The 12,199-nt window shown below is 35.7% G+C and overlaps 1 protein-coding gene across 9 annotated transcripts in view; it reads right to left on the bottom strand.

Annotated features, from left to right (window-relative positions):
• LOC127427890 (voltage-gated potassium channel subunit beta-2-like) overlaps window positions 1–12,199 on the bottom strand; it is a 216,536-nt gene that overhangs the window by 62,886 nt on the left and 141,451 nt on the right. The window lies entirely within an intron of this gene.

The raw sequence follows: 12,199 nt of genomic DNA, 5'->3' as shown, positions 1-12,199 counted from the left end.
AGGTCTTAAAAACCTCTAGTTTGGAACAACTTGAGGGTGTGTAAATGATGACATAATTTTTTATTTCGGGTGAACTATTCCTTTATTCCACATGATCAAGCAGAAGTCAACTGGCCCTCATAGGACATGGAAAAGCAGAGCATTTTTTCTAAAACTCATCTAATATTGGTTTGTGCTGCGTCATGAGGTTTCAGAACAGAATGGTTGAAGGGACTTAAAATGTTCAAGGCTTAAGATGATTGAAAGCGGTGAAAGGGAAAGCTTAAGGAACCATGAACATTCTGCTTTAAGAAACCTTGAGTGAGGGACGTTTAACACACTTCTTTTAAAGAGTACTGTGATGGCTGCCTCGTGTAGACTTGTTCTCTGAAATTTGTGTTTATGTAAGAGCAATTCAGACTGAGCATGCCTCCTACACCCTGTTCTAAAAGCAGCATTTCTACCTGAGAAGGGCTTCAGCTTTAGTCAAGAAGTTCAATCTCAAACCCACATCTATCTCTTTTCCACCAACACCACCCATTTATTTGGGGCAGGGGTGGGATCTTTTGACTTGGGCAAGTAACCACTTTGCAACTATCTAGAACATTCTCTAACAGGGCCGGATTAAAGGAATATTCTGGGTTCAATACAATTTAAGTTTAAACAACAGCATTTGTGGCATAATGCTGATTACCACAAAAATAATTTCGACTCGTCCCTCCTTTTCTTTCAAAAGAACAAAAATCGAGGTTACAGTGAGGCACTTAAAATGGAAAACGTATTGTCTGGTTGAACATATATAACGTGCGTTCTTGTGTTACTGTGGTGGTAACCTCAGTACTCAAGGGGGTGATAGAATTATCTTAAAAAGTCTGTGCCATGAAACTGGATGTGTTTTACTTAGGTAAGTTGGTATTAATATATTGACTTTAACAGCAATATTCTCTTCAAACTGTCACTCCACCATGGCAGTAGTGGGCTTGAAAGAGAAAATTCACTGTAGAAGCAGACAGTTCACACTAATGTCCGCTATAGCGCCCCTTGTGGAAACATTAAGAATGCAGCACCTACTTGAGTTGAGTTATGAATTGCGGCCTGACACATTTTGGATTGCAGCAAAGCACCACATCGAGCTTGCGTGGCTATAAGTGTCTGCGTTTGCGTACTTGCGTCAAGTATGTTTCGGCCTTAAAGATCTAAGTATACTAAAGCAGCATATCACTCGTCAGCTCTCGCTTTGTCACCAACTGAAGTGAAGCAGGGTTGAGCCAGGCTAGTACCTGGATGAAGACCTCCTGGAGAAAACTATGGTTGCTGCTGGAACCCAGCAGGGGGTGCTCACCCTGGGGTCTGTGAGGATCCCAATGCCCCAATATAGTGACAGGGACAGTGTACTGTAAAAAGGCATCGTCTTTCGGATCTTTCAGACGTTAATCTAAGGTCCTGACTCTCTGTGATCATCAAATTCCCAGGGCACTTCTCGTAAAGGGTGAATCCATTCTGGCCCATTATGGCTGCCGCATCATCCAGGTGGATGCCGCACACTGGTGGTGGTTCAGGAGATTCCCATTCCAATACTTTATAAAGCACTTTGAATGTCTAGAAAAGTGCTATATAAATGTATGTAATCATTATTATTATTAAAGGGCTTCAATAATTTATAGACATACTGATGCAGTCCACTCCATCAACAAGATACAAATTAGTAGGAAATGAAAGCATCTATTTCTGTTCGAGCACAGCCAGGATTAATACATCTATTCCTAGAACAGAAGGAAAACGACAATCACATTCTGCCGCCAGTGAGAATCTAGATGTTCTTTAACCGCAAACATGCAAGCCTTAATTAAAAGCTATCAGCACTGCACAGAGAAGAGAACATGCAGACATCCATTGTCAGTTCTCAGTCCAGAAGGGAGAAAAAAATGTTTGTTATCAGCGTGAGGGATTACACAAGCATACTCTTCAAGCCTTAAATAGAAATGCACATGTGAAACGGAACGTGTATTGTGGCATGTGTTAGCTTTGTGAAAGCAAATGCTGCTGTTCACTGCTGTTTGCTCCTCACAAACATTCTTCAAGCATTATTCCATGTGGTAATGAGTCTGTGTTGAGTGTAGTATCCATTATCGTGAGATCCAATAGAGCAATAAAACACGCCTACCCTTTAACGCTTACTGTACTGTATTATCTATTTTAACACTAGAAGACAGATTCATCTCAGAACTTCCAATTATGATGCAATTTCTGCATGCAATTTAAGTGCATTTGATGCATCGCAGATACAAATCATCTGACACATTTCTCCACATTGAAAACACTCATTGGGATACAAGTAGAGTACTGATGTTTGTAACTGTATATGTGCAAAACCATCAATATTAATGACAGAATAATGACATACCTTTGAAATCAATACACAACCAGCACACAGTCCATTAGAATACATTTTAATAACACAAATTCTGACATTTCACTAGAAATCTGGTAATTTTACAATCTATTAAAGCACCGTTTACTATATGATAACTTACAGGGAGCATGACCTGATATTGAATGATTTAAAATTATGAATCAAGTGAGAATATAATAAAGCTCCATAATTTATCTTTTGTCAACAGCGCAAATGGCGCCAGAGTGGGCTTTCAGAACAGTCAACAGTATCAGGCTTAAAATCTTTGCTCTTAAATTATACACTGAGACAAATGGCCATGAAGCCTCCATATCTTTTCATAAGAACACTGATGTACTGGTGAAATGGTGTTTCAGATTCAGAAGCATTCTAAAAAAATCAATCAGATAACAAAACTGACACTGACCCTCTCAGCATAATTATTGTTGAATTTCATGTTTTAATCTGTCTTTTTTTTTTTATTTGTTTTTAAATAAAAGGACAGAGAAAGAACCATCATTAACTTAAACTAAGTTATGCACTAGTCATAGTTAGCGTTGTGAATATGCCACTTCTTTAAAAAGGTGCGACATGAAATATTCTCTAAAGCGAGAAGAATTCACAACACGGCAACTTAAAAAGTAGCTAATACTTAAGTATATTAATTATATGCTTATTATTATTTCAGAAGCTCAGAATTTCAAGATAAATTTCTCATGATGTTTGTTTAAAAATGTTTTGTGTTTGATACATGTTCACATATTTATACATTATTCAAAATGTATTAATATTTAGAATATAAGTTTTTGTCTGTTACAATTTGACGTTTTTTGTCATTTTGCACATTAATGTCAACTAAAATATTATTAATTATGTTATATTAATCAATATAACAATGAAATATTGACTAAATTTAAAAGGGTGATTGTCACAAAGCCTGTCAAAAAAATGTTCTGGTCTTATTTATGTCAAAATCAACAGAAACAAAACAAGAAATTATATTTTCCATATAGAAAATTAAGCCTATTTTAGGACCATTCATTTTAAAGAAAATTATAAACCAAAAATTTTTACTGGGGGGGTTGGGGGTGATTTGTTCTTAATTGTCCTGAAAAAAACGTCAATGCAAACAATCTTAATGGCTCTAAATGTAGGTTTTATTTTCTTTATGGAAAACATTATTTTCCACCAGGGCACTTCAGACAGGTTTTGGTCAAAAGAGCTTAATTATAATTAAATAAAAAAAACTGTGTAAATTGAACACTGTTTTGAAACCAATCAATTCCAGATGAAATCAAGTTCCACCCTAAATGTCTACTGAATATTCTGCTTCACTTAAAAATTGTCACATTACGGAATTAAATTGGGTTGCGAATACCATTTCTGTTGACTTCAATCCATAGGTATTTGCTTTCTTCTACACAAATTATTTAGTAGAATAGAGGACAACACATCTAAATAAAGAAGTTCATTTGAAATTGTCGCCCATTCTGCTACACATTCCGCAGAGCCGGCGTAAGCCATTTTACCTAAATTATTAATGAAATCACTCACTGGAGCCATTTAATCTGTTCGCACAGCTAAACTGAAGCATCTCACGGAGAAAGGATGAGAAGTCTGTGATGTCAAGCTAGTTTAATCTTCAATATGACAGTGCTTTCAATTCTACACCAGACGATGCAATGCATTTTTCTACTCGACTGTGGGGAGAGACCCCAGTAATACTGCACGAGCTGGACTGGTGAAGGATGCTGGTTAATTGAAAGCCCCCCTCCACCCCTCTCTCTTTACAATGGCCTTGTCTGCTTCGATTCATCTGGCCAGAATGAGATTTTGATTGGAACTGACTAAAGAAAATTACACCTGGTGAGACTTAGGCACTGGTGTGCCAGTGTGAATCCTGGAAAATCCTGGATTTTTATCCCCTAGAGAATCCATAGTTAAAGATAATCATACTGAAACACACGATCAGTAATCCACCCTGCCCAGGAATTTGGCATCAGCATCCTTTACCTGCAGTTTCAGGAGCTTGTTTTCTGCTATATTTCTGCATATTAATACTAGGCATGTGCAAATCTATGTATTTTAAAAAATAGGCTAGTTGGTGGCTTGCCTGAACTATTTTGAGGTTTTGGGTTCACCTGTCCCCCATTGGATGTGTTTCTTAGGAAGCATTTACATAATACGTAATTTATTTTGTGTGTGTTCGAAAACAGCTGGAGAGAAAGGAACATTTTGAAAAGTTGGGACACATTGTAACTCATTTTAAATGTAGCGCTCATGGCGGCACACTCCAAAAAAAGGGCAAGACCTGAAGCTCAAGGCAAAGCTTTAAAAGGGATGAATTTGAAGATGCAAGGTTTCTGAGAGAGTTTTCCCACACAAACTGTCTATCATCTAAAGTAAAGCACCTTAAATGTAATGCCACTAAAAATCAGAATATATATATATATATATATATATATAAAGGTAAATAAAATAAAAAATGAGGAAAAAGTAAAGACTGTCAAAAAAAAAACGAAAAAAAAAAAAACGCACTTGTGCATGGAACTACTTTCTTACGCCAAGGATCAGGATCTTCCACTGCTAGTCAATGACAGCTTGGGCTGTTTCTAACAAGTTATTGGAGTAACAAGTATGTGTGTGAGTTTAAAAGAGAAAGAGAATGAGCCAGTTGAGCTTGTGTGATTACCTGCATCTACCGTGACTCCCAAGCAGTAGTGTAGTGTTAGTCAGTGCTCAAGAGTAATTTGTCCTCTCCTCCGCCACCTGGATTACATCTCCTCACAACACGGAAACTTCGGTAAAAGTGTCTTGAGTATGCTTTTGATTGCTCCATCTGTTTAATGCTAAAACTGTTGTTTAATAGTATTTACCAGCTGTAGTAAAGTAGTAGTAGTTCGAGCGATCATGGAGTGAGAGACAATGCCGATGACTTCAAAGAAACAGCTTGCTGACTGACGTGCGCCGACTCAATGCATGTCAAACTTAACTGGCTCATAACACATAAAAATGGTCTTTTGTCACTACCTGCTGGCTAAAACCTTTAATGTCACATGATAAATGAAAAACACATACTGTATACTGTAGCTCTTTTACACATCTGTGCTGTTCATACACTTTAGTTTAGAACAGCACAAACACAAGCGGAGTGATACAAACAGTGAAGCGTCTGAGTGCAGATGATGCGAGACATCAGTACTCCTAGAATGTCTCTCATCCAATCAGATTCAAGGACTGGAACTAACTGCTGTATAAATATGTATATAGTGTTTATTCAACTCTTCAATATATAGTGTTTTTACTGTTAAAACTTATTTCACACAGTCACTGGTTTATTTAATTTTTCTACTGACAATGTCAAACAGTGTAATTAAATACACAGTAAGTGCACGCCCTTCACTGACACTTTGTCAGCTTGGTTAACAAATACACTATTTAAAAGAAAATCCAAAAAAAAAAAGAAAAAAAAACATTTATTAGGAGCAAAATTGTTTGGTGTGGTAAACATTATGCCACACATGTGGGACAGTTTAATTTTTTTTTATTTTTACAAAATAAATATTGAAATGGTTTATTTCACTCTTTGTTTATATTACCACAGTTTTAAACATGTAATACATTTTATTTTTATAGTTTAATATTGAAAGTCTGGGTCTGCGACAAGGCTAAAAAATTAAAGTCTATGCCAGGGTTCCCCAATTAGTTTTCAGCAAGGATCAAATTCTGTCAGCAATACAAAGGGCCATGGCCATCGAAGTAATTAAAAAAAAAAAATTCTGCTGCTGCTGCCCTATTGAAACCCTATTGTAATTGTAAGGATTTTATTTTTATTATTATTCTGCCCTAAAACCGATCGTGCAGACCAAACCGTAAGTCGTAGAGAGCTGAAACTTTGAGGGAAGGTAGTCCCACAGAGTACTACATATCAAAGTTTTGGCCCGATCGCCCTCAAGGTGGCACTATAGTGATGATGTTTACGTTTTGACCAATGACTCCTAAACCGTCTGTCGCACACTCAAGTGTCTTACATCATTGGATTCCTTGGCTCAAGACGAACAAAACATATATTTCATTTCCATCATGAATTCGAAAAACCTACTTTTTCGAACTCCTCCTCAGCCGTATGTCCGATTCGCACAAAAATTGGGGTGTGTCTACTATGAACCATCCTGACAAAAAGTTAAAGGAATTTTGATTCGTCGAAGCATTGCGAAGATATAAGCCAACAAATTGGTCAGGCGTCGTCCATTTTGTACATATTGACCAATATCTACCAATCGAAAAGGCCAATTGTTACAAAACTTGATACACATATACAACAGCACATTTTGAGTCTGCATGCAAAATCGCAAAAAAAAAATTCACCTATAGGGGCGCTACAAATAAAAATTGCTCATAACTCCGCAACTGTATTATCAATGAAGTTGAAAATTGGTATGCTTCTTGTAGGAGCCAAATGCTAACATATACAGTATGACTCAGACAAATAAAAACATGGCCGCCAGCAGCCAATCAAATTTAAGCAAAATGGCTGTATAAATGGTGTGTAAATTATTGTATATTATCCAATGTTACCTGCTATTGTGAACTACATCTAGGACTCCCTAGGTCAATAATTATCAAAGAAAAGTTTAACTTTAGTTATTTATTTTGTTATTTAGGGATTGCATTTATCATGTGGGTTTGACCAAGTGTATCCAAAAGCCTATAATTCCTAAAATAAATATTCAAATTTCTAAAACCTTTTTGGAGATTGGGTGCTTTGTGGCTTTATAAAAAAACACCACCATAACAATTATCCTGTTTCAGGATCGTTGAACACAAGACATCAGAGTCATATTTAACACCAGTTTGCAAATTCAGCAACTTACAAAGTACATATACATATACAAATACATACCTTTTTTGCATACTTAGAAAGTTCTTAAAAGGCTTGAACCCCGACAATTGCTGCTTGCAGCTATATTTATTATTATGATTGTTGTTTTATTATTAAAAGTCACACATAAATATTCCGTTTTTTTATTAGTTCCTTTTCTCAGTATTAGTAGCCTTTTTTATTTATTCAAACAATTATGAACATTTTGTTTGTATACAGATACACAAAACTACACAACTTTGCCTGCTGAAACAACAACAAAAACACTTTAATGAACAATCTGGATCTCCATATCCTCCATGCGAATCAACTGTTCCTGCTCATCTCCAAACGGGATCTCCTCCCTGCACTTTCCCTAATTGAAGATTCAATTATTAGACCTATTAGCATTTATATTGTTATTGTACTTAAGGATAAAATAACAAAGTATTGCAATAATTTCAATAAAGAAACGACTGTGAGCCGATGTTTTCTTATAAATAATTTTTTAATATTAGGCTATGCATCATATTTTTTTCTGTACAATGTTTTTCTTAATGTGCACTATTCCACGTGTACTTGTATCACAGTACCTTGTGTTATATTATACAGGCATTAATCCAGACATATAAACACAGATTATATACTCCTCAGAATGCATCAACACCATGGAAATAACATAATGAAACAGTTATGCCAAATAAGTAAATGAATGCTTTAACAGTGTTCAATATATTCTCTAACAGCTGAAGGTGCAGGCATGAGACTGGTATAAATGTTTGTAGAACAGCAACAGCACTGTCTACTGTACAGGGTTGAAATTGTTTTTCATTTTTATTTTTTTCGCACTCTGTATGTATAGACCTTTTGTTGGAAGTTTGTCTCGCAAAATCGTCATGGATTTGGTGTGAACAGGCCTTTAGCGTGGGCCAAATATTTGTCTCTCGCGGGCTGGCCATGGCCAACAGGCCCTATTGAGGAACATTTAGCTGATGCTTTTATCCAAAGCAACTTACAAATGAGGAACATAAGCAATTTGTCATAAAGTCAACAATATCTTTAGTATAGCACTGTCAAGTCCTCACAGTGGCTGGAGTAGTAAAGATGCTAGCGCAGAAGAAAGAGACAGGCAAAGATTTTTTTATTATTATTATTTTTTAATTTGTTGTTAAATAGTAAGTGAATTTGGCGTGGATTGGTTAAGTGCTCACGGAACAGATGTGTTTTCAGCTCTTTCTTGAATGCTGAGATGGTATCAGCAGATCGTGTGGAGGTTGGAAGCTCATTCCACCACAGAGGAACAGATTGAGTGAATGATCGTGAAATGGACTCTTTGTGCCTCTTTGCGATGGGACCACCTGGCGACACTCATTCACTGACCGCAGAGATCAAGTTGGGACATAAAAGGCATTGGACAATTACAAAAATAAATGATGGAATGGTTAAAAGTTTCTATGTGAATTATATAATACAACAAAAGTTTAAATCTATGTCTTAATAAAAACTGAATGTGGCATGAAATTGTACGAAGTTTAAGAAACATCCATATAGACTTTACTAACTGACTAGACAGTTTTTGGATGATTAGACGACCATTTTGACCCATCCTTAATTAAAAGTGGCCAGTGATATAACTTCCTGTGATTAAATCTCTGATCAGTGTCTTGAACCCTAAGTGCAATGGCCCACTTCTACTACTAACAGCTCTAGGGACTGTATGTGGCACATCACCCAAACTCACACTGACAAGAGAGCAGTTTGTCCTGTACACTTTCTTCCTCTGGCTGAATGGGCACTGTACACAAACACACACAAACAGGAACTCAAAGACACTGCCCACAGCCCCTTTACATATATAAATGTACTTTCCATCTGAGCATATGCATAAAGGAACACACTGACAGTGTGGCACAGGCTTTCGTAGCCTCTGGGCTCCATGCACCCGCTCCGAGCATCATTAGAGAAGATCTGCTCAAAGCACTGCTCTAGTTTGTCCACACAGACACACATCCCATGGCAGAAGATCAGATCCTAGCCCTGCATTCCATATGGGGGGCTTTGGAGCCAGAAGGATATTTGAATATTGGCACAGGGCACTCAGATCACACTACGACCTACATATCAAGTCGCTGGTAACAAATATTCCTTGCCTTACATAATTTGGAAAATTCTGAAGAAAAAGAACACAGAAGAAAAAATGTCCACAAGAGAAGTTACTTTTCACCCAGTGATGAAGCTTTAAAATGGTGAAAAAATGAATGCAATGAATGCATGAATAAAATGAAGTAGGTCTCGCTTACTTGTTGACAAGCTCTCGCTCCTGCAGAAGGGAATATTAAGCACGACATAAATGGGAGCATTTGACAACAAAATCACTTTGCTACAATCCTGATTTCAAATGGGAAAAAAAAGAATCACGCCTCCATGAAAAGCTGTTATTAGAATTTTCTTTTTTTTTTTTGCAAATGAACATGACAGCTGAAAGCTATCTACCAGTGTTATTCGCCAACCATTATATAAATTAATAAATACTTGTGGGTTTGTTGCTAATGAATGCAGAACATGTGAGGTTTAATTTGCTTCATTTTTAAATGGAACACAAAATAATGCTCTTAATGGAAATTAAAAAAAGTGTACTATTATACATTATGAAAACACTAACATAATATGGAGGGACAAATTACTCAATTAAATCATGAAATCAATGTTTAAATATTTGCATAATTAATTAAATACATCATGCAATCATTAAAAAAACTACATAATCATGAAATTAATCATTCAATCACTAAATTAATCAATAAATGTTCCTTGTATTTCATTTGAGCACTAGTTTGTTCAACTTAATCTCATGAAAATTCTTACATATTTTACAAGTTGGCTGTTTTGTATGATTTCGTATAATTTTGTTTGTATAAATTCAGACAGACAATTTCATCACATATGAGATGTCTATTGCGGAAGTGCGAGTTCTGTGCACGAGGCGTTAAGGACATACTTGTTAATATTACCCCTTATCTAAACCTAACCGATCAGTAGTGTATGTAAACATGATAGGAAGCTGTTGTGTGTGACAGAAGCAAGTAATTGTCACGTATTAGTTGGAAACGATGTCCAGCGACGTCATTAGCTGTTGTGAAAGTTGTACGAATTCATACGAATGCAGTCATACGATATCATGTGCATTAGCCAAATTTAGAAAAGTTGTATGAATCCTGACGATTTCACCATGAGAGTGTGTTGCGTTTGTTACCATTTTCATTTTAGTCATATCTTTGAAAAGGTGACGGCCTAACATTAAACCGTAACCCTGGAAATGAAAACATACGAAGCTCACGATTAAATGAAAATCAACTAAAAGAAAATGCTACAATAAAAATGGATGCAAACTACTATAGAATTAAAATGAAATACAGGAGACATATATTGATCAATTTAGTGATTTACGATCAATAATTGTGTAGTGTTTTTTGTTTTATTTATTTTTTTATGGTTTTACTTTGTATTTAATGATTTAATTAAGTATTTATTAATTAATATGATATAATTTTCAGCAATTTGTTCCTCCATAACACAATGATTCTAAGACATACACTTTATGTAAGCACTTAAATTTTGGAAGACATTATACATAAAGTGTTTCACACCAGAGGACCCATAGAAATTGAGCTTGCGTAATGAATGATTAAATCATACAAATTTTTGGAATGAGAAGCAGGAGTCATAATGACTGGGATTTTCATGGAAAAGCTGAATATGAATATAGATCACCAGAGGCACAGTTGGGTTTTAAAGGAATAGTTCACCCAAAAATGCTAATTTGCTGATAATTTACTCACCCTCAGGTCATCCAAGATGCAAATGACCTTCTTTCATCATCAGAACAGGATTTAAGATTTTTAGGAAAGTATCACAGGTTTTTAGCTTCATCCAATGCAAGTGAATGGACACCAATTTATGACGGTCTAAAAAGCACACTTAGTCAGCATCAAAGTAATCCACACGACTCCAGTTGATCAAGTAATGTCTTCTGAAGGTCAGAAGGTCATATACATCTTGGGTGGCCTGAGGGTGAGTAAATTTTGGGTGAACTATTCATTTAATGATTGAGAAAAACAGAAGCAATTATTCTCTGACGGTTAAAGCTGCATTTTCCGAATGATTTAAAGAGCAATAGTCAAACTGACAGGGCTGATTTCATTATATGCAATCAAGGCACTTTGTAGAAATGGAAGAAATATAAACCAGCACCAGTATATGGCAATTTGTATCTTATTGAAGCTGACAGACCATTCAACATTGGCCCTAAAAAATTTAATTCAGTCAAAATAATGGAAATATTTTTCTTTTCAGCCAATGCTACGTGCACCACAAAGCAAGATTAATTCCTTTTTTCTTTGGTTTTAGCATAGCTTACACTGCATACTTTATGTAGAATTAGTACAAGCTAGGGCTACAGGATAATGACAAATAACATAATTGTTGATTATTTCCCTTGATATTGTAATCACAATTAATTTTGATTGATACTACATTAAGTATTTTATTTTGGTGTTAAAATATTAATTTTGTTGGGGAATCTGCCTGTCATATCCTTTATGTAGGCTACACATACAAAACAAGTTGAGAACTGTGTTCCTGAACTACCTTTTAGATGTTTAAGACATCAACAGATCAGAACATTACCTAAAGAGTAAACAGTTGCCGTCTTAGCATGATAAACAAAACTGTTATTCAAAATTTTACACAGAAAGCTTGAAACAGACTTTGTGATTGGTTACAAAACAGGAGTAGACCTAAATGGAACGCTGTAATTGACACTTTTCACAGTTAGTTAATTGTGGCAGCTGTAATTGCAATCTCGATTATTCATTAGATCAATTGTGCAGCCCTAGTACAAGCAAAATTACCTTTGGTTGTAACATTAAGTTTTGGATATTATTCTTCAATGAACACTGTAGGATTAA

The sequence above is a fragment of the Myxocyprinus asiaticus genome, chromosome 37 (assembly GCF_019703515.2).
Source record: "Myxocyprinus asiaticus isolate MX2 ecotype Aquarium Trade chromosome 37, UBuf_Myxa_2, whole genome shotgun sequence".
NCBI classification, from domain to species: Eukaryota; Metazoa; Chordata; class Actinopteri; order Cypriniformes; family Catostomidae; genus Myxocyprinus; species Myxocyprinus asiaticus.
This window is presented reverse-complemented; position numbering and strand designations above follow the sequence as displayed.